This window comes from Gambusia affinis, linkage group LG19 (genome assembly GCF_019740435.1).
Source record: "Gambusia affinis linkage group LG19, SWU_Gaff_1.0, whole genome shotgun sequence".
NCBI lineage: Eukaryota > Metazoa > Chordata > Actinopteri > Cyprinodontiformes > Poeciliidae > Gambusia > Gambusia affinis.
Window position 1 is genome coordinate 10723435 of NC_057886.1, and position 24414 is coordinate 10747848.

The 24414-nt window shown below is 38.9% G+C and overlaps 1 long non-coding RNA gene across 3 annotated transcripts; it reads right to left on the reverse strand.

The window, feature by feature from the left end:
- Nucleotides 1-5454: 5454 nt before the first annotated feature.
- On the reverse strand, nt 5455-24100 carry LOC122822427. Of its 3 annotated transcripts, none has more exons than XR_006369146.1 (4): nt 21218-24100; nt 21030-21093; nt 6785-7120; nt 5455-5572 (listed from the first exon to the last, which is right to left on the reverse strand). It is a non-coding gene; the product is annotated as an uncharacterized LOC122822427 (long non-coding RNA). The 3 variants fall into 3 exon arrangements; XR_006369145.1 differs by having other exon boundaries at nt 21030-21114; XR_006369144.1 differs by having other exon boundaries at nt 21030-24100.
- Nucleotides 24101-24414: the final 314 nt, after the last annotated feature.

Genomic DNA, 24414 nt, shown 5'->3' on the forward strand with positions numbered 1-24414 from the left:
AGTTTCTGGATTTTGTTGCAGTTTAGTCCAGTATTTCTCAGGTATCAGCTCAGGTTTTATGCAGAGGCCTACAGTATTTATTAAGTATAACATAAATGTATGTATTTCTCTTACTTTAAATGGTAAATGACTATTTACTGTAGCTTATTTTTTGCTAAAATATTATAGATTTTTTCTTTACCAGTCCTAAGTTAACGATTTACTACTAAAAGCATCTTACACTCCCAATAAGTCTTGGGCCGTACAACCTATAGGCAGGGACACTAGGGGGTGCTAGAACACCTGCCTTTTACCCCTATACAAAAAGTGCCCTTCTGAAACTGAAGCCGGCGGTTCCATGTGCTGCAGAATAAAAGATTCCTGGAAATTAACCTCATGACAACTGTGAAGCATGTTGTCATGACACATCAGGACATGTCCAAGCATGGAGGTGGACGTGTCCTAATTTGGGATCCTGCAAGATGACTTGAAACAGGCTGTACCTATACGTACTTAAATGAAACTCCTCAATCATTTCAAAGCTTACAGTGAGGAGCATGGAAACTTTCTTCTGACTTTTAAAGGCTGGCAAGATGGCCACAAGAACCATCTTACTGAACTTATTTCAACCAAAGAGGGCAACACTAGCTGTCAGGATGCAAAGCAGAGCTGAGGGGAGCTGATGCATGTCTCCTGCGGTGACTGAGTCAGAGGTCACGTAGACCCTGGACATGTTGCTAGGGCATCACCATGATCCTTCTAATGGAATAACAATTTTTGTTGTTATTCCATTACAAAATGTAAGCATTTTTGTTGTTTGTTTTGTGTGTGCGTGGGCATGTAGGTGTGTGCGTGTGTGTGTGTGTGTGTGACAAAAAGCAAGACATTTTCACAGTGGCTTTCAGACTTTTGAAGGTGCATCAGACTTCTAATTTAAATTGGCATTTTTGTATTTTTGTCCACAGCAGCATATTGTGTTGCATTTGCTACAAAATAGAGGAAATTGAGGACAAAAGCATCAATGGTCAGCCTAATGAAGATATCTGCAGCGAATGAAAAGTAGCTGAAAGCCATTTTATTACAAAATAATAAACAAAATTCCAGCAAAGACCAAATTCTTCCTCTATTAAATATAAGAATTTGTGTTCATGATTTATTCATAGGTCAAATTAAGTTAAAAAAAATATATATATATATTTTGGTAACAGACTGTAAACAGGTAAAAAATCAGTTCAAATAAAAGCTTTGAAATATTTTAGGAAGCACAAAAAGTATTGATGCACATTACTTATTTCAAAGCATATATATATATATATATATATATATATATATATATATATATATATATATATATATATATATATATATATATATATATATATATATATATATATATATATATATATATATATATATATATATATATATATATATATATATATATATACACACACACACATTTAACTTTTATTTAACCGGATGAGGTATTAGGAACAATTATTTACAATTACAACTTGACAAAAAGATGATGATGATTCAAAATTTGCCCAGAGATGATTGGTGAAGAAAATGCTACTAGATGTATATTTCTTAAGCTCTTATCTAAATTGTGCCTATAATCTGTAGCTCAGCCAGAGTCAACACATTTATTACCTTTTAGTGCTTAATTTTCTATAATAACACACATTACAACAGCTAAATAAGCTACTGTTCGTCCACTAGGAGGCACATCAGCGTTTCAAATCCAGGAAGTGGGACAAACCTTTCTAGCATGAGGCTGTGGTTACATAGGGCCCTACCTGAGCTTGCTCAAAATGCAACTCCACACGTGGCCACATTGTCAACCTCCCTGGAGGTTATGGCGAGGCCGAGCCATGACGCCAGCACATCAAAGGACAGCCCCAGTTCAAAGCAGTCTGCAATTTCAGAGCAGTAAAAGCAAGAGAACAGAGGCAGAGAATAGAGCCACAGGTGGGCACTTTCTGTTTAGCCTGCCTCGGTTGTTGCACGCAGTTCTAACTTCCTATTGATGATAGATGATTGCTCGCCTTAAACCCTAGGTTTTCTGCCCTTTTTCGTCCTCCCAAACTTTCATTTAAGTAGTCTGTACTAGTTTTTAAGGGCTATAACTTTTGGGACTCATTGTGATTATGTTTGTTGATTTCTCCTGCATCTTTTGATCCTTCACAGTATCACACACACACACGCACTTCAGCACCTTAATCCTCCTCAAGAGTGGCATCTATTTACTAGTGCCAGGGCTGCCTGGGATGCCTGCGAGGAGAGAGCGGGAGAGAGAGAGAGAGAGAGAGAGTGAGACAGAGAGAGAGAGAAAGAGAGAGAGAGAGGGAGGGAAACCAGAGGCTGACAGGGAGGGGAAAGGCAAAAAAATGGTGGCAGGGGGCGAAGGGGTGCGTCTCCAAGGCAACTGTGTTTTTGTTAGCGCTTGTGAGTCAGACGAGCGGTGAGTCACAGTCAGGAGGAAACACACACACACAGTCGCATTCATACTCACTCCCCACTCAGTCAAAGAGAAGCCAAATAAGGACAGCTACATGCACAGAGACAGGGCAAGTAGGTCGAAAACGAAACACTCAGAGAAGGCAATGGGATGCATAATTAGTTCAGATTAAGAGGAAAATAAATAGGGAAAAATGAGAAAAAGACAAGATTCCAGTTAAAATGTGTGGGAAAGAGAAATGGAGGACCAAAGCGAAGGGAAACTGGGGATCCAAAAGGACAGGAGTGCAGGCACATACCCTCTCCGAAGAGCAACTATCACATGGGTGGGGGAAGAGGAAACGCGCAGGGCCACACCCAGTTTGTGCACACCTTGGATTAACTTGCTAAGCCGCCTATTTATTGTCTGACGCCAACACACTCAGAGTGGCGGCCTCATTAGGCGGTAAAAGTTTGCATTATTTGGCTTCCCTAAAGGGAAAGAAAGTTTTATCACTTCTTTTACGTTTTCAGATTACACAAGCAGCGTGGCAGTGCTTTCATTTTGAGAAAGCAAACAGATGATTAAACTGGTGTTCATCGCTTCCGAGGTCTGTGACTGGTTTGCATTCCCGCAGCTACTTGGCTGGTAATCCAGCGTAGTAAAAAAAAGGCCTTTAAGTTGCAGATATGTCTGGATTTGTTTTCACAAATGAGTCCACAGGTTTAGTTTTTGTGTCGGCTGTGATTTCCATGCATCCATGGCACATTATCCAATCACATTCTTGAGCGTTTTGGCGTCCACTGACCTCAACCCAGAGGCAGAATACAGCACACACTGTCTTTTATTCTCCCTGCAAATATGTGTGTGAATGTGTTGGGGTTTTTTTTTACAATACCGTAAAAGTTGACATACTTCAAGTTGACAACGCTCCATGTTGCAAACTATAAACTTTCCTTCTTCTCTCAGTCATCTTCTTTTCATTTAGCTCAGAGCTTTGATACTGCAGCCATAAATAATGCCCCTATGTAATTTACAATAGCACAGTATGTTCTTAGAATCCAGTAGTCAAATAAAGCTCTTGCAAAATGTGGAACTTTCCCCCTGTTTGCGCTCTCTTTCTATACCTCTTGGATGGCTGAAGTTCAGCTCTGAGCAGCCAATCAGAGAGCCAGACTGATGATCCTTCTTGTCAAGTTTATCTAAACACAGATAACGCGCTAGAAATATCACCTGTTCCCTAACGGCCGTGGGCTGGTGCATTCCTATCCTTTCTTTTCTTTTCTATTCTTGAGAGGAAGTCGATAAACTTTCAAGAGGAGGCCTTGCAAAAAGTATTCAAGCCCGCCTGAACTGTTTCACGTTTTATTGCAAACTGAAAGTTGAATGTGATTTATTTCATAGACCGACACCAAGTAGGGGTTCCTAAAATTAAAGAAATCAGTTTTTCTTTTTTACATGTATTAGTATTTAGACCCTTTCGTCAGACTAAATACAATTTCCTTCAGAGCTTACCTAAAAACTGTACTCGACAGGAAAGAGTAATGGGGAGTAATGGGGATTAAAGTCAAAAAAGACAACTGACAGCAATTATTATAAAGACACAATAACAGAAAAAGTTGACAGGGTGGAGATTATACATTCATATTCAAACCCATTTACTCTGTTGTCCCTAACAAAACAGTATAAACAACAGTCTCCATGTGTGATGCCCCTTCTCCACAACCAAGAGCAGCAGGTGGGAAAAGCATAGCATAGATTTATTTTTAGGCTTTACGCGGACGACAAAAGAAGTGAGAGGTCCCTGCTAAGTGGGGAGACCAACTGGGGAAAATATGCTCCCATGGCTGATGCTCGGGTCGAGGAGCTAACGCGGGAGGGTGGAATGTGGTGTGGAGCTGTAAAAGTGGTTCAGGAATTGAGAAGAGTGTGGGTTGCCTGTTAGCGGTCGAGTGATTAACGGGACGGAGGAAGTCACTGAGCAGTGTGTCACTGAAGACGATGTCAGCCGTCGAACACAGGAACAGAAATGCCATGCGGTCAAAGATAGGCTTCCTGCCTCGCTGGGCAGAAATTGCAGTTAAACAAATACAGTAATCTGTTTTTTTCTGACTTTTGCCAGACATAAATAGAACATTCGGTCATCTTCTCTTTGTCTGTATTCTTAAGAATTGTTCTGTTGCTGTTTCTCCTTCCTGTTATGAAGCAAGTGCCTTTTTAGTTGTTTCTGGCCACATTCTTGAATGAAGTTGCTGTGTGGAGCTCATAACTCACCAGTTAAGTTAATGTGATAATAATCTAAACAAAGGAGAGGAACAGTACTGCCAGCCCTGAGAATACGTTGTATGTTGCAAGGTTTTACTGAGAGGAGAATCCAGTATATTCCAAATATTCCAATATTTAGTCAAGCTTTAGAGAAACATGTTGCAATCCAATCTTTCCTAACAGAAGGGATTTCACATTAAGAATGTGCAATATAATTTTTTATGTACACATAAAAAGTGTTGCCTTGCCATAAAACATTTTGCAAGCTAAGCTACTCTTTACTCAACACCTGCCTCTCACTGAAAAAGCCAAGTTAAGACAATAAATGCGATATAACTTTTTAACATTGTTCTGGGGTTGTTGTTTTTTTTTCTTCTACTGTAGACATTTTCAGCTACAGGATCAAGATATTTACATTCACGATAACATAAATTTAACTACCTGGAGGTGACCACCTTAAAAACTAAAAAGATGGATTTTTTTTTTTTTTTTTTTTTAGGATGCCCAGTCCTCTACAGTCAGTAACCATCAAGGAGGTTGATCTGGAAATGGTTGAGACTCAGTGGCGGCACTTTCACTCAACTAATCGGGAAACAATGATGCACTAATAAATTATTGGAGCAATTTCTGAGGAGGTTACAGCAATTTAATCTCTGCTCATTTCAAAGGGCCCATGAACATGTAAAGCATTTCATGTCAGAGTAAAACAATAAAAAGAAAAATGGCAAAAAAGTGTTCACTCAAAGAGCTTTTTAATGTATTTGCTTTTTTTTATAGCTTCACTTTTATATCCCACAGTTGCGCTGACCGGATGTTCTTTACACATTCCCCTCTCAGGACATGCTGTGACAGGAAGATTATTGCCTGTGTACAGCCTCCTACCATTTCCTGTGGGAAAAAAAAAAAAAAAAAAAATCATCAGCGTCTTTGTAAATAAATGTGAAATACAAACAACTGGATAAACTGGTGAGAAAGACGAGTCCTTAGTACTGGGAGAGCGAAGGATCACAATCAGACTCCTGAGAATCCTGGATAATGACTCCTCCAAACAATGGACATCTATAAATGTCCTTTTATTGGTGTGTAAGGCGGTTCAGTCGCCATGCTGATTTAGCCCAAACAAAAAAACCATAATCTTGACCCACAGATTCTTAGCCCATTTGGTTAAACTCAGCTTCTTTCGAACCACATTTTAACATCAGTAAATGTACCGATTAAGATTTATTTTTATCTTTAGTGCTTAAAGAAATTGCAAGACATATTTGCTGTGAAAATTTGCTCAGGGTGACCATCATCCACTAAGCAGCACATAAACAGGCAGATGAGTGCTTCAGTGGTAAACTTCTATAATTAAGATGCTTAATTGATAAAAAAAAAAAAAGGGGTGGGGGGTATTTAAATCTAAGCAGTAATTTATGACTTGAAATTTAAATCTTTAATCTCTAGTTTATACTTTCTCAAATCAATCGACACCTCATTTGTGTCAAGATTATATTTGTGAAAATTATTTTCTTCATAAGATTTTTATTTTCACTTACGTTGGGGCACTAGGGATAAAAATGACAGTATTTTAACAATATACCAGAACTACGTTTTTTAATTGCTAAATTACACAAACTATAAAGGTGATGTGAAAAAAATTATATATATATATTATTGAATTTGAACTAAATCGAATAAGCTAAATATCACATTCCAGGAAGATAACCTCATGTCAGCCAGGATGGAGGGGTCATGGTCTTGCATCAGTCTGTAGAAACTCACCATGACTGAAATCCACCATGACCATCTGTTAAAACATATCCAACCTGAACCTGAAACAAACCCAGCAACATGACGATGGCCTAAATCGTACCAGTAAATCCACCAAGAACATGCTGAGAATTAAGAAATATAAAGTCCTGGACTGAATCAAAATCTTTATGCTGTAGAGTGAAACAGTGGCACTTAACCACTCAAACAACTCAAATCTAAAACTGAGGAATTGGGAAAATGTTCCACACTAATGTCAGACTGGTAGGTATCCATGCATATATTATTTTTTGTCATATTTCTGGATGAATTGTGTCATTATACTCTAGAAATAATTGGTTTTCATACCTTTACAGACAACTGAAACTTCATCCTTGTCATCTGAATGTGAACATTTCAGTGTCTCGACATGAAGAAGATCCTCCGATTTTCTGTTTTTGTTTTCTGGGAACTCATCTGTTCACCAGGTTTCTCCCCCAGACAGACCCTGTTTTAACATCTGGCTGGCCTGAAGGTCAACGGACTGGTTTAGCTGGAAGTCTGCTCTGCTGCCTGGATGGATGCATGGGTGGTACGGATGAGTAGTTGTTTATGTCAGCAGAAAGAGCAAGAAGCCTCTGGGGACAGCAGGGGGCACCTCTATCAGACAAATCGAGGCCAGATGGGGGGAGTTCAAAGCGGGGGCTAAACACACAAGACAGTTTGGGATAGTGTGAGATAATGAACTGGTGTTGAGTGCTAAAAAGGAACAAATGAGAGGGTCAGCAATCAAAACGACAGGAGTCTGGACTGACAGAAAACCACACCGAGAAAGGGGCTGGAAAGGTAGTCTCTGTGGATATTTTTAGCATGTTGCGTGGAAGAGGGCGGTATCTTCTCGAGGGGTTTTTCCAGAGAAGTATATTTAGGGATGGGATTTGTAAAAAGACAGAGGGAGAGCAGGAGAGATGTGCACTGTACATAAATGCCAGTCTGATGTAAGCGTCTGCAACAGGACCACACGCATTCCCGTTTATTCCCAGCTCTGTCCGTCTGACATAGCCACTTCATCATCAACAAAACTACAAATCCACCACCCTGATATTCTTTTAATAACTGTGGATGTGTTGTAAAGGTTACTGTAAAATCCCAAAACACAACAGTAGGTTTATGTGCATTCTTGTCCCAGCGTTAAAAGTAAAAGCTCAAACAGTTCGACAGCTTTTCAGCTCATCAACTTAACACCCAACATTCCAGACCCCGCAGATCAGACGGCAATTTTCCAAACACCAGCGCCATTAAAGTGGTGCAAAGCTGAAAAAGAGAGTGAGGGACAGCTGAAAAAGCAATGCTAATAATATTGAGAAAGAAGAGAAAAAGAGACAGCAATGTGGTCTTCGTTCAGCTTGCTAAGGATAATAGCATGCAAGAAGGCTGGGGATAAGAGGCGAGCGAGTGGAGAGCGAGTGCAGAGCCGCAGTGACGCCATTGTGGTTCCACAGCACTTCCTGTCTACCACCACACTGTTTGTGTGTCCTGTCACCATGGCAACTGCCTACACATAATACCAGAGAGGTAAGGGAGGAGGAGTAGCGAGAGAGAGACAGAGAGAAAAATAAGGAAAGACCATTCAGTCAAGTGGATTCATTTGGAGCCTCTTCACTGGCTCGTTTTAAGTTGGACAACGCTGAGTTGGTCTTTTCTTGAACATAATAACCCACTTCTAGATTGGTTTCCTGTAAAACAATCCGGCATGGATGAAGAATAGAAATGTTATGACCTAAAATGTTCCGGGACTGCATCAGGGTGGAGGAAACAAACTTGGAAAAAAAGGAAAAAAGAAAAGAAAGAAATGGGTGGAAAAAAAACCTAAGGCTTTAAATGCAGGGTGGAGAAGAGGATGATGAAAGGGATGAAGAAATAACAGGTGGATTAGGACAGCCATACAGCTAAGAGATTTCTGTGTCTGCCACCTGTAGCCACCATATGAAAATGACTGGAAATCCCCCAACCTAGATACAAACACGCAAACTTACCACACACAAAAAAATAAGACAATGTCTTTATGCACAAGCTCCTTTAAGCCAAAGTTGGAGGTTTTTTCAAAAAAGCAACTCCTTGATTCATGAACACAAAAACAACTAAATGAAGCAGCTAAAATTCTTGCTTTTACAGGTCTTTACTCAAAGCTTTTCAGTGAGCCACTGCTACTTTGATTTACAAAGATACATATCATTGAGTTACAAAGGTATATATGAATCATTAGCTGTGACCACTGAATGTCAGAGCAATACATTTCATGAAAATGTATTCGAACGCTGTAGAAAAGTCATACACAAATGACCCAGCTGGATTCTCTTGTGGTTGCTTTGCTAATGACACACATTTTACAATGCAAATACCTATTTTTTAAAAAATGAGTGTGTGCAGTAACGAAAGAGTCGTTAACCTTTAAGGAGAGAGGTAACAATCTGTTTGCAGCAATGTGGGTTAATGCCAGGAGGGAGCAATCGCTTTTAGAATATTGGTGTAGTTTTATTGTGTCTTTGTGAATCAAGACAAACAAGTTGCGTAGAGGGAACCATGGTGCTTTGTGAGTAAGTCTGATGTAGTAGAAAAGCACTCGAGGGTGGTGCAGGCGGTGCTGTCTCATAGAGGGACGTTGAGACAGTCGTAAGGTGTGTGGTAGGAGCGACAGTTTGTTTAAGGTGGAGTTGGGATTACATCAGGGTGTCAAACTCTTAGCTGAAAAGTTGGAAATGGAAGGGTTACATGACGGTAGTTAGATCAGAAATGATTTATGGAGATGGCGGAGCAAACAAAAAGACAGAGGTACAGATTGCCAAATAGATTTTCAGTGGGAGTGAACACTCCTGACTTTAAGTAACATTAACATTTTTTAGGTGCCCAGCCTAACATGAATCTGATATGAATCTAATAGAAAGTCTATGACAGGAGATAAAGATCAGGGGGATTTGCAGGACGGCTTCAAACCTCAAAGTCTCAAAGAAATAAGAATAGGACAGAGCACAAACTTGTCAAATCCTTCCATCAAAGAAGGATTTGACTCCACCTTGCACTTTCAATTCAAGTGCAAATTGCATTTGACATTCAAGTTTTTAATAAAATTTACATAAAAAGTAAATGGGTTCTGATCTCTACGTGCAGAAGATGTTGATGTTCATAAGAAGAGCCCCATTGTCTGTGAGTCTGATACAACAAGAAAGCCTGGTACCTTTCGGATCAGCTGACACATCAAGCAGCACTTTCTTACCGCCAAAAGAATATCTTTCTCTGTCTTTGTTGCGTAATTGAAACTGCATCACCATAACAACCAGATAGAAGTTGATATGTTATATCTCACAGACCAGTAGCCCAGAATAGAGTTATTTGGTGTGTGACTCACTCTTTAAAGCCTCAAGATTGTTGAATGTCCCCAAAGAAACTGCTCACATAGTAACAGAGACGCAATAATTCCCTTCAGCACAATACACCATGATATACTATGTACAAACCCAAATACACGATTTATGTTGGTGGGTGGTAAATATTAAAAGTACACAGAAGAACACTGAAGACATGAGCACGTACTGTACAATGGAGAGTATCTTTTGGTTTTCTTTGAAGTAGTTTGAATTAAAGTGAACTTCTTCCCACATGACTAGACAAAATAACCCACAATCTTCACTACGGTTGCACAGCTTCCAGGAAACATAGAAAGTCGGAGTTACAAAATAGAACACGCTAAGCTGATAATTGTAATCATTATCATAAAGATAAAAAAGGTCAGGCGAAAGAAAAGTGAAGCAACGTGCGCTCATTCAACAGTTTGGTTTTTTTTAAGTAACTTCTCTTTCCCTGCAGGAAAGAACATTATGCATTATACTTTGATCTAAAAAAGTAGAAGAAAAAGCAGTGGATGGAAAAGCTGGAAGATATGGCATTGATTACAGTTTCATACCAGCTTTTTTTGTCTCATATTTCAACCAGACTGAAAGAATTGGTATTGGTCTGAATTGAAAGCAGTCTTGGCAATTCTCGTGATGAGGAGCGACTCTGTTTCAGATCTGTTTCATCTCAGTCATTACAGTATTGGCCTTGCGTGTGGCGGTGCAAATTATCATGTCTGTGCGGCGGAGGGGAGAGTGTGCACGGCACGCAACGTGGTTTTGATCTCTGGAATCTTTTGGCGGGGTTTTTTTTTATTTTTTATTTTATGACAGTCAAGTTATTTATGTGTGTATTATGATATTTATTTGTGCACTACCAAGTTTAACTGAGTCACACAGAGACATTTTATTTAGCATAAACAAGAAGCCCAGATATGCTGCACAAACTTTAAAAGAGTTCAAGTGAAGAAAAAAAAACTACTGTATATCAAACGTTCCACATGTTTGATATACATGTGGAATGCCCACATGAATATACACATGTATATGTGCTGACTAACAATCAAAAAGTCAAAGCGCGCACTAACTAAACTTTGACTGTTATGCAAAGCTGTAAATCCCCTCGATGAGGACAACTTAGAAACACAAGTCCACAAACAAAACATTATCCCATCCGAGTATAAGCGACGTGTCGCGGTCATGTGTTTTACTGGCACGGCTGTTTCACTAAGCTTTGAGTGTGTGCGTTGCTTGGAGACGAGCATGCATGTGGAATGTGTGACGTCAGCACTCTTGCTCAGGGGCGTGGTCATCAACGAAGGACTTTGCCTCTCTCTCACACACGGCCCAGGCTTTTGGGGAAGAAAGGGAAGTTGTAAAATGTCTAATAGCCCCTCTCAGAAGCTTGGGCTGCTGTACCCCTGTGGAGATAGGATTTGTGTGGTGTGTGTGTGTTTGTGTGTGTGCGGGAAGAGGTGGGTGTTAATCGTTATTGTCAGGTGCCGATCAGACCTTGCACAGACTCATGAACAGTCCTACTAACAATCGAAAGCTGCCACTAAGATCCAATGCAGTTTTACTTTCAACTTCAATATTGATCTCAGAATTTATTCTGCTAAATTCAAAATAAAACGAAAATGTCCTGCCACTTCCTGCTTCTTAGGTTACCACCATTCATTTCAGAGTTCTTCCCTCCGAAAGAAAATTCTACTTGAATTATTATTACTGCTGCAGACATAGCTACATTACTCTAGTTTAATTGTTGAATGGTTCATAAAAATAAATAATACTGCTCTAGAAAATGCACATTACAAAATCTACACTTCTTCATCTTTCTATTAACAACAATCAAATTAAGACACTAAATAATATCTGTGGGCCTAATTTGGTTATGTTTGTTTTATAGTGATATAATGTTACAAACATAAATGTAAATCTATTGGTATTTTATTTAATTCATCATTAAAAGCAGTACATGTTTGTGACATAGGTTTATAAATATTTTACCAAATCACTGTGCAGCACACTGTACTTTAATATGCCCAAATAAAATCCACAGTTCAGGTGACAGAATCTGTAAACAAGACAACTGTGCTCTCTAGAATCTGACATTTATATAAGACTAAAGAGGAAAAATCTAATTTTGATATGGGAAACAGGAAACATGTTGCTCTACTCTTGTGAAATCAGAATTAAACTTGTTGGAATGTATGCAAAACACTAAATCACTGTTTCTCAATTATTTTCTGTCATGCCCCCCCAACAGAATTGAAATACTGTTGCAAATCTGTTCATATTTAATAATTTATCTGTACAAACCAATGGCTCCGGCATTGTATGACATTATCAAAACTGCTGTTTTACTGTTCTAAGTCTCAAAATAATTTCCAAAATCAGTTTAACAAAGTGAATCTGTAACATTTAATAAAGACTCAGTTTGAAGTTAAAAAAGTGCAAGTGATTCACTGGGATGTGAATTTTTAGACTTACTACAGTAAAACTTTTTAGAATTGTAAGCATTGATTACTTGTCAGCTTCTTCAATTTAGTTTTCCACAAGGTACGTATTTTGTAACATTTATTGTGGAAAATTTTGCAGCAATATTGCTTATATTTCATCTTATCAGATGAGAAGAGATGAAAAGTGTGTAACATTTTGCATTACCAATAAAGAGATAGGTTTTGTCTATTTCCTGGTCTTTTTCTGCGAGCTGCAGTCACTTGCTTATCATGGAGTATAAGGGCCAGACTCTGAGTTTTTGATTTGTGTTTTAAATACAAGTAAAGTTGGATGAGAATAAAGTCGTAATTTTATGGTACTGTTTTATCACTCTGCGTTAAATTGCAGAATACTGATCTTGTAAGGTTATAGTTGGTATTGGTTTAACAAATGACTAAGTACTAAATGTTTTAGCACATCAGAAGCTAATTTTCAGCCCCAGGACTTTGAAACGATTGTTTAAACAACTTCTTATTTAATAGAAAGAACCAGACTGGCTGAGCGGGTCACGTTACATATCACTCTATCGAAGCTTTTTAATTTAACGTCTTTCTTCCAGCAATATTGCCTCTATACTCTGCCAATATTTAAGCTATTCTGCTAATACAACTTGTTTCGCGTATTATTATGACTGTTTTCTTGTATTTAAAAATAAAAATCTCTTAGCCTGGCCTTAAAACTCTGTCATTCTTGCTTTACTGACCTCTGCTGCCGTTTTTCTTTCCACTGTCAAACTTCTCAGTCTCTCCCCTATGTCGGTATTTCAAAACATCTGCACTTGTGTCCTTCAAGCCACACTATTTGAGAAGTACTGCCCTAACTACACCATCCCCACCATGGTGGCAGCATCATGCTGTGGGGATGCTTCTTCGCAGGCACAGAGAAGCGGGCGGGTCCGAGTTGAGAAAAAGACAAATGGCGCTAAATTCAAAAATACAAAAAAAATTTTTAGAGCCTGCAAAGGTTTCTCTTCTAACTGGACATTGACCTCAAACATAAAGTGGAATAATTTAGATTTAAGCATATCTGTATTAAATTGGTCCAGTCAAAGCACACCCTGATTGGCTCCCAAATTAAACTGAACTGACTAGCTTAGACATCTCTTGAAAATTGCTGTTTATAACAATCCTTTTCTATAGCTGAGCAACAGCAGTAGAAAAAAAGTTCAGGAGGTATTAATATTTTTGCATGTCGCTGTTATTAATATCAACTTCTGGAGAGCTGCACAATTAATCAAACTGAAATCCTCATTGCCATTTCAATGTGATAAGTTTCACATTCACAAAGGACTGCTTGGAAACAATATTTACAGGACCATAATATCATCATAATATCAAGTCATGCTTTAAAACTGTGCAGGGAAGTTGACCGACTGGATGACATTTCAGTTTTTGATGCTTACAATTGATATAGATCTTAATGTTTGAGATGCTGGTGGGAAGATTGTGATGACGTTGGAAGATTGTTGTGATTGTGATGACGGAGAAAAAATTAGATTTACGTCAATCCTTATACGATCATTTCAATGTTCATCAATATTATACAGATTTTTTCTAAACATTGTGCAGTCCTTACTTTTGGGCTCATTTGCCTCACTTTTAAATGCATTTAAACTTGTTCAACAATAACTTAAAGTAATAAAACAGTAGAAATCAAACAATAAAAAAGGTATCCAAGCTACAACTTTCCACCAACACCGTAAACACGGCAGCGGATCCATCTGTATTTCTGTCACATGCACATTTATCCCTGCGCTCTTCCTGTCCGCTGTTGACTCAAACAGCCTCTCCTCATTTATTAGCAGCAGTGCGCCAATTAATTCCCAGCCCCCTTTCCTGTGTTCCAGCAGCAGCCTGGGCTGTACACAGAACAACTGGCGAGGAGAGGCACGAGAGGGAAAGGGAGGGCGCCTTCTCTGACGTCATGAGTGAAGAGAGGTAGGAATTCCCTTCATATGAACCGCCCACTTGGTTACTCTGCACACCCTGTCTGGCTCCCAGACACACTCGCATTCACACACGCTCCTGTCTGCGCAGCCGGAGGAGGAACGGGTCGACAAGAAGACTAAAAGAGTGACAGGCGCGAGACTTGTGAAGTTCGACTTTACAGGGTGACGTTGGAGACAAATGAACTTGGGGCAGAGAGCAGGAATAAAAAAACTGTTATTTCAGGTGGGTGCAGCATCATGTCTGCCTCTTCTTTGAGGATTTCTTGTGGGTTTTTTCTTTTTCTTTTTTTTTTTTTTACCGTTTTATGACTTTATTACTCTGGAAAGACTATAATTTTGACTTTTTTTCCTCTTGAACCACTGGTCTTTGACAGGGATACACTTTACAGAAGCTTTTGCAGCCTGTTGATTGGGACAAAGCGTGTGTAAAGTCTTCCTGCTCTTTGAATGTACTGTGATATTAGCACTGGAATATTGCCCTGTTGTGTTGTTTGACTCCATTACAAAGGTCAGATGTAAATACTTCCTTTGAATAGGATGGCTGACTTTCTGCATGGTTGCCTGTGTTTGCAGTTGATTTAAGAGTCCACTACCCATCTGAGTGATTGACTGCTTAATTGTTTAGCTTCTACCCGTTCGTTTGTCTGCCTTCCCTTTCCGCCTGTCTTTATCTGCCTGTTTTTTTTGTCAAGTCCGTGTACGCTCTCTCGGCTGAGTTTTTTACTGGCAGTGCAGAGTGCGAACAGAGGTCATAAAAAGTTCTCAAAAAGCAGCAGACGGGGCGTCATGGCAGTGCCGAAGCAGGGCCGGAGCTGCCTCAAACATTCCTCTCATTGTTCAGAGGGCTTGTAAGTGTGTGAGCTCTGAAACCTCCATGAAAGGAAGGGAATCCAGCCACTACTGTAGCTGACAAGGTTTCATTCAGCTGCATTTCAGGGCTGTCTGTCTCTGTTTTCCTGTTCGCCGTCCTGTCTGGTTCCCCTCTTGGGGGTAGTGACATAAACTAAATTGGGTTGTGGACAATACGAAAAAGAGCTGAAGGAAGTTCACATGAGGCTGACGCAGAAAGGACAGATGAGATAAGTGTGAAGATAAAGCGCATTTAGTAAGAACTGTTATTCTGTTTTTCATGTGCCTGATTGTGGCTTGCGATAACAGGGGAGAGAAGGGGAAAAGGCTGGAGGAGTTCTAAGTAAAATGCTAAATGAATGACTGAATGTTTGGATGGAAGGTCAGAGCAATAATGGAGGAGAAGGTGAAGATCCAGTCAAGCTTTGGTGGGGTTGTTGGGTGGGTGAGTGGGTGTGCCGGCGGCAATATGTATGGCTGGGCCCTGGCTCAGGAAACATTGGCGTAGTGGAATAAAAGTGTATGTGTGCCGTTTCTGCGGCCATTCGTGCATGTGCGGTTCAGTGGCAGCAGGGCAGCTGTGCACTAAGTACAGGGCTGGTGGTGGTGAGGGTGTTTGGCTACGAACCAGGCTGAGGATAGGGTTACAAGCACAGGGCTACAGGGAGTGGACCATGAGCTTGGGCTGGGTTCTTCACTCAAAAACAACAACATTTTAAAGCTTTTCTTGAAAAAAAAAACCCAAAAACGACTAATGTACCACATGTGGTACATTCTTCCACTGAGTCCAGGCTAGGTGGTGATTGTTTGTCTTCGAATCCTGAAAACTGCAAAAGATCAGGCCCGCTGTGGAGCCAGATCCCTTGTTCGAATGTCATTGAATGTCACGGCCTTTGAAGTAATTACACCCTGACACGCAACATGAAACAAAATCAGAACCTCGGCCATATGCACACGCAATACCAAGACATGCTCTGTCTGATGATTGAGCTAGGGTGTGGTGCTGAGTAAGGTGTGTAAGTACAAAGATCCAGGGATGTGCCTTGCAGCTTCCACGCACTTTTGCTGCAAATATTTTGTTGTTAAAATATCTTAAAATACCTTAAAATACCTGAACCCTTGCTTCAGGGCTTACTGTCACACCGAAGGATTTAAAGACTCATTTTGGTAATTCAGTCGGCACATCTTTTTGGCTTTAGTCATTCTGAACAGGTTGAGCACGTAAAAGCTTAATGCATCTGACAGCAGTTATAAAAAGCAAATATTGTTTATTTGCTCTTCAGAAAAGGAGTTTCTGCGTTAATTTCTCAGCTCAAACCCTGATTTGAATCTTTATTCAGAACGTATAGAGGAGGGCCGATCAGTTTGACCCTTCACCAATAAATATGTACTTTTGTAGATTCTGTTTTTGAAGGTAAAAAATAAAGCCATCCACTGTATGTAGCCAGGAGTAATTAGTATTGGCAACCTCTTGTTTTCATACCACTGTGCAATTCATACTTCCATATCAGGAATTGTTGTCTTAAGACTGCAGTAAATTAAATCTGCCAGGTCATTTATTGGTTTTTAGCTTTTGTTTTATAGATGAAACAAAAGTATCTCTAAATTTGTCATTTTTCACATGAGACATTGACAAGAATAATCATCAGAGCAAAATAAATGGAAATAGAATGTAATAAAGTAAGTTTTCCAAAGAACAATATACAAGCAAATTAAATTAGATGTAAAATTTGAGCACTTCAATGATTATTTATTCCTGAAAGTCTTAAGATAATTAATTGCACAGAAAAACGATAAAATAATACGGAATTGTTTGAGAAGCTTATTATGATGGTTTGTTTAAGAATAGAAAATAAAAATGTAAAGAGATAAAATTGCAGCAAAATGGGGTAGCAGCGATCGACTTGGGTGAATTTTGAAAATGGATAATTTGTCCGTTGCAGTGGCTTAAGTTTCAAGTTTTCAAGTAGATCTAGCTATTAAGCGATTAGTACTTTACATTTTATGGTGAAAGCCATCTCAGATTTGTATGCAGTTGCACTATTACTCGTTTATGAGACAGTGAAATCCCAGTTCACGCACATACAATGTTTGCCCAGCAGCCCCATTGACATAACCCTGTTTGTTTGCTGATAGTGAGCATATTGTGCTCGAAGAGGTAGATTCGGCCTGCGAGCCATAGAAGGGAGGGTTGATACGTGTTGAAACAACAAGAGGTCGAGATCCAGCTGTCTCAACAGAGGCTTTTCCACTTAACCATGCGGCCTTGTGTAAACGGCAATGTCAAATCTGGACTTGAGCTGAAGGGAACACGGCCAACGGCCACGTCCGCACTTAGACCTCCATATATCCTGTGTATAGAGAGCAGAACACACACATAATGCAAACTACACACCCTAAACTGTAAAAGATTCTATAAAGAAGGCAATAGTTCATGAAAACTGCAAAAACACCTTTGACTTTACTAGAGTGCGTCTGTTGGAAATCATCTCTCGGTGATGCAAGTTTTCCTTCTCGACACCTACATCAAGATGCAACATGTTGACACATTTATGCAACCCACGTGCCAGCGCCATGTAATTATTTCTAACCACAATAAACATCCAATTACAAAGAGGCAGAAGAACAGTATTGCAGGGGGGAAAAAAAGAAGTGAGCTCTGTTGAGATTCTCCAAGCCAATGCTTGAGGTGATGTGTTGGACAGCGCTTGTCAACCCAATAACGGCGTCATTACAGGGGGAGAGGGAAGGAATGAGCTCATAGACATTAATGGCTGCGGGTTCGATGGGGGGAGCAGAAAGAGGGGGGGAAAAACCGATGGAAAAGATGAAAAGGCAGAGAAAATAACAGCGCAAGTCAAGCGACTGCTAGATGAAAGGAGGGAGGGATGGAAGGGTTTTAGGTTGATCGTGGAGAGGAGTTAAAGGGGAGTTAGCATGCAGCCTTTGAAGGGTGCTGGGACCTGAGGTGACCTTGGTTGTTTTTTTTATTGTGACCAGGTGGGGTTACGTTGGCACGGGATGGAAAGTACATAAAACAAGTCCAATTTAATTTTCTAAATCGAATACAACCGATAATTCTTCCTTAGTCATACTCAGGCCTTCCGCATTGGTTTTTGTATTTTCCTTGCAAAAGTAAAAGAAAAATAATAAATCATTCTAAGGTACTGCAAAATAATCCCCAGAAAATCAGTGTGAGCTACAATGACTTAATTTTATGCTTAAATTTGACTGCAAACTGGAAAACAAAGGAACATTACTTTTGCAGTACTGGAAAGCATTGGCCAGTAGATTACATTTTCAGAGGAAGTTGTGTACTATTCTCTTTGAAACTGTTACAGATCAGTGATGATGATTGCAGAGGCCAAAGCTTCCCATGTTTCTGGAACAGTGCTCCAGCAGAGCGGCGGCTTGAAACTTATTTAGAGTCCGGAGTTCCCCAAACGCGTCCCAATGACTCACAGCCTGCAGACGGTGGATTATTAATGCGGCTAAAATAAAAATAACTTCAAGAAGAGGGCAAATTAGGGAACTCGGGATATGACACTGGTATTCTTGAGATGAGTCCTTTTTTTAAAGGACTATCACAAAACATAGTCCTTATGTTTTGAACTTGTGTACTTTTAGAAACTTGTGTTTTGGTAACATGAAAGCAGAGAAAACTCAACTTGTGTCCTAGTTTTCCACACAAGGACTTTTAGATAAAAGAGGATGAACAGAAAAGGGAAGACGTCTTTATAGGGCGTGCCACTTCCTTCTTAACGAACTCTCCATTCTGTCATTGACAAGTTATTTTTATAAGAGATCAAGGGAACCTGACGAGAGCATGTATGAATACATAGCACGTACGAACACTCCAGTCTTCTAACCTCATATTTCACTGAGACGTATAAAAGAGAGGATTTGCGTGAGAGGGCAACAGGGGAGACAATGCATCAAGGGTATAAATGACACAGGAGTTCTATTTTGGTGATTATTATTCATATGTTTGCCCGCTCTGATGAGCTCCTTTTCGACTCACCTAGACGTCTCTGCTGGCCAGGGGAATTCCTGGCAGAGTGATTTTTGAGACTACAGGACTGAATCACATTGCCAGGGATTTCCAATGGCTGACACGAAGAAAAGCAGCACCCTTCTCACGAACGCATCCCCCTCTCCACACACAGGCACTTCAAATTACTACCTCATTCATGGACACACCCATGCTTTTCATTTGCATGCTCACACACAAACACACCCGTCACCGGCAAATGCTGGTTTTCAAGCCTCGCTGTGCGGCTGCAGGACTTAACTCACATGTGAACAGTGAGTCCCTGTCATGTTCACAGTGGTTAAGTTCTGCCGCCACAGGGCTGCAGCCTGCAGGTGGGAGAGTAAAGGTCAGGGAGGGGCAACAAGCGCTTCAAAAGAGCATCACGCTTCTAACAACACCACTAGATTGGATACAGAATGCCTACAACATAATAAGCATCTAGTAAAAACAAATGAGTTAGTTCAGAACTTCACCGGCAGTGAATTTTAGTAGATTGTAGTAACCATTTGTGCATTTAGTTCTTGGTGATTATCGTCTCTAGAAAGAGCCAACCCAAAGTTCTACGGCTCCTTAAACTGATTTTTTTTAATTTGAAGGTGCATCATGGCAAGCTTGATCAATTTTGCTCTCTTCATGCAATGTTTTAGAGGTAAATGACTGACCAAACATCAAAATCAATTGGCTATAAGAGAGAATGTGTTTTGCTTCACAGTCCCTGTAAATCTATTAAAAGAATAGAATTTGCACTTTATTTCTTTTTTAACATTCATTTTCAGCGTCATAAAGCTTTCCTGGGTTCAGAAAATAAGCTGAGGACTGAAGTTATATATATTTTATAACCTTAACGTAAAGAGGCTACTACCACTTTTTTAAACATCCTATAAAATGTAGCACGGGATGGTAGGCACCAAAGTGCATTTCAAAAACATACATATAATATAAAATATTAAATAAGACACACCAAATCCGACACTTACAGCTCAGTCTAAAATTATAAATATCCCTGGCAGATTTAGGGTTAAGGTAATCGCTTGAGTATTTACATTTTATCCTCGTGTTTCTTTTGATCTGAAGAAATTTTGGAGCAGCCTCAAAGTCCTGACTTGAATCTGATTGAGTATCTGATGATGGTTATGCTGGCTTCCAACCTCAAAGACTCTAATTTCATTATCAGAGACAGGTAACATGTTCCTCACTAATTAAAACCACATTCCACTCACAAGTTTCCTTTTATGGAACAGCTTACCAGAAACATGTCAATCCAACGTATTACAATTTAAGATTAAAAAAAATTGTCGTGAAAGATGATTCTCATTGTGTTTCTTCAGAGGTCACTGTGTCTTTTGTTTAGCTCATTGTGCATTATTTATTTATTTTACATAGCTCTGATTTGTGTAGCTGTCTCGGCCAGGTCTTCATTGTAGAAAGAGATTTCTGATCTCAAAGGAACTTTCTGGTTGAGTGAAGGTACAGTGATCAGAAGAGGAACCAAGTTTCAGAAGCAACATTACGACTGTTACTCACATCTATTAATGAAGTGTTATGGTGCGCATTTGTTTCCACGGCTCAGAGATCAGCAGCAGAAAAAATAATTACAATAATAGGATCTAAATTGGGAATCTGCTAACATAACCTTTAAGCTATAAAAGTGTCTTTTATTACATGTTGGTGTAAACAAAGTCAGGTGAGAACATTGTCTTTTACAGCCATCACTTTAAAAACAAGACAATTTTCCTAATTAGAATTATATAATTGATGGAAAACTGATATATTTCTTAAGAGTTTATGGGTGAATTTACACATGTCACTAAGCAAAGTCACCTTGCATATTAGAGTTAATACAAAAGTGAAGATTTTCAGTTTTGAAACTGAAGTTTAAAGCAGAAAATATCTTACCTGAAGTGTACTACTGTTGGAGTCTTCATATAGCAGTAAACACACAGAATAGTTGTTCATGACGCTAAGAGGGGTCAAGACCAGACTGGACATTTACCATCAACGACAAAATTAAATTAAATTTAAAAAAACAACATTGTTGCAGTTAATGCAAATACTATTTTATTTGCATAAAATAGTATCCAAACCTTTTCATTTAAGTCGCATCAGCATTGGATGTTTGTTTTTTTGTCAGGAGAAATGAAAGTCAGGGGCGGTGCACCACCAGTGGCCTTCCTGTGTGAAACACATAGTGAGAACAGAACATGTAAAGTGTTTCCAGTCAGAGTAAATATTTGATACAGGAAGATCCCGAGTGGTGCGAAGCCTCTTATCTTGATTTCTATTTTATTGGAAAGAAACAAGATATGTTGTTTTTTTTATTATTTTAAAATTGTCCTAAAGTATTAGAAAGTATAAGTGTTTGCTTTTGGTCTTAGAACCTCTTGGACTGTCTAGATTAATACAAAATAAAGAAAGCAAGAGAATACCACGGCTAAGATGCTAACAGCTTATAATGTTCCAACTTCCAACTCAGTCAAAACCCTTTGACCGATTTTGTTTTCACTCTATTTCTGTAAAACAAAAATCAAAACTATTTGACTTTAAATATAAGAAAAGCCTCAAAATTTGATTAGTATTTCTAAGCTAAATTTAAACCATGACGAGGAAAGATCGCAACAATATAAACATATTTACAAGAAAGACAAAAACATGTATTTTTTATTTTGCCTTTTATGTATTTATATTTTAAATGACTTCACTGGGAGTATAGTGATAAAAAGGACAAGTTTCTATTGTGTTTGTGTGTGCGTGAGCGTGTGTGTGTGTGTGTGTGTGTGTGTGTGCACAAACTTGGCGAATAAAGCTGATTCTAAATCTGATTTCTTTAAAAATATTACGACATCAAAGAAATGATTTTCTCAGATTGACTATAACTTTCCGAACTCAGTCTCACACCTCGTTATTTCAAAATCAACCCCATGTGTTCAGGGCTGACGGTGTTTGATGGAGTACATGTGTTCACAGATGACTCACTGTACAGTATTGTCAGAAGCTGACATATCATAAAGGAGAGGGAAAGTCAGTGAAGAAAAAGAGTTTACAATCTATAAATTTCCAGTAAAAAGCTGTAATCTGTTGAATTTGCTGAAACTGAGCAGCATCGGAGCGTCGGTGTCTGCTAAATGTCAGCTGTCTCATTAAGAGTAAATCTGTTGCCGCCCCTGTAGGGAGAGCTGAGTGTCACCTTATGTCATAATTTCTGTAGCTGGGCTGAATGAGTCGTTTTGAGCAAGTGTGTGTTTCTTTGACTCTGTTTGTCTTCACATTTTCCCTATGCTTCCACCTGTTAGGTTTTTTTTTTCTTCTTTTTTTCAAAAGAGCATCACTGCCTGTTGGTCTGATGCTGTGTGATTGTGTCTGTCTGTGTGTGTGAAAAATTACCTCCGTCATCGCTTCGCCTCACTCCCCGCTGGGTCGGTCTCCTGTGCCTGCTGTGCTGATAATCAGTGTGTGACGTCGGCTGGCTCAGTTCAGCAGGAACAGGGGACTGTTCTCATTTCCACACACACACTTAAACATAAACAGAATCACACGTAAACATTACCTTCTCTTATCATGTGGAAACACATTTCTGTTGCTTTGATTTAGTCTTTAAATTTTATTTAATGACTGTTAACTGTTTAACATAAATCTGTATCTATTTTGTGTATTTCTGGTGTAATGACTGTAAATAAATGATCAGAAGTGCAAAAATGTTTAATAATGTTCTTTTGCTTTCTGTATTGAATAAATGTTCCTTCATAAATATTAAAGTTGATTAAAATTACATTTACTTGAGTCATTGCTGTGTGTGTCTTCTCTTTTTGTTATTCTCTCACTCGCTTCATAATAAATCTAACAATGCATTATTCACTATTTCCCTCCATCATGTCTCTGACTTCTCTTATGAGGTCAGCCAGAGGAAATCAAAACATGCTGCAGACACCTGACAGTCTGTGGTTAAAAGCTGCACCTGGTGAATGTTGGGTGGCATTTAAAACAAAAAAGAAACATTGTCTAAATCCTAAAGAGGTTGTTGCACACTATTAACCTTTCACTTTCTGGGAGATCTGCACAATCTTGCACACCTTCTTTCATATCAGTGAAGACAGTAGGCATTGCTAGACCTGTTTTACTTGGGCACGTGCCCAAGATTATGTCTTCTATGGCACATTAAAATCTCCTGGTCAAATAAAACATAAAAAAATAAACTGCCGCCATTAAATGACAAAATGTCTGAAGATCCAACATCACAACAAAAGCTGGCTGCTTGCAAGGAAGATATCATGGAGTAAAGCAGGAAAAAATTATGTGTAGATATGATCACATATTACAAAACCAATGATACTGCAGATCATGAAATTAGTACAAATGTGTTGCAAAGAATAAACTACGTGCGACAAATCAGACAAACCAGACATCTCTGAAGAGTGCAATAATCTAACTTTCTTAACAATAATCCAGGTAATTCTATGTATTTGTACTGGAAAATGTCTGTTTTGGCACGATTTCTCAACTTGCAGACATGCAGATGACAGCAATGAAATGTCCTAAGTAAAATATTTTATTAGTTACACTTGAATGAAGTCAGTAGCTTTAAACCCAGATGCAGTTTAAATAAGAAAGTTGTTGCAGCTGTTGTCTTTCCTGGCCTTGAAAAAAACATTCTAAATCCAGCCCATCAAGGCCGAAGGCAAGACCAAAACAAACAAAATGTGGCTCAAATATTGTGTTCCGGTACCACTTTATGTTTAGTAAAAACCCCTTGTGTATGACTCAAATCCAGACGTGGACTTCAATGTAAGAGCACCAAAAAAAACTAGCAGTGACAAACGGCAAAGCAATGTCACGATGAAGCTAATTGGAATTAACAAAAGAAGGAAAGGTTGTCAGGCAATAAAAGTAATGATAGTCAATTTGAAACATCTGATGGAACAAGGAAGGAAACGCCGTCAAAACAAGAGAAAAGAAAGCTACTACTGTGTGGCGTTTTTCAAACTTGGACCCTATGATTAAAGCACTCTTTTAGTAATGTTTTTTTAAATTATTATTATTATATTTTATTATTATTATTATTAATTCAACTGAATCCATGATATCTAAAGTTATGGTTATTTAGAAAAAATGAACTAGGCGAAATGTATAATTTTGCCAATAGAAATTTGGCACACTATAAAGTTGATTATTCATTTACAATAAAACATATTTAAAATAAAGGTGAATTATACAAATAAGAAAATATTTCATAAGTGGTGTACTCTTGCTTTTATAACAGATAATTGGTTTAAGATAAAAAAAAGTC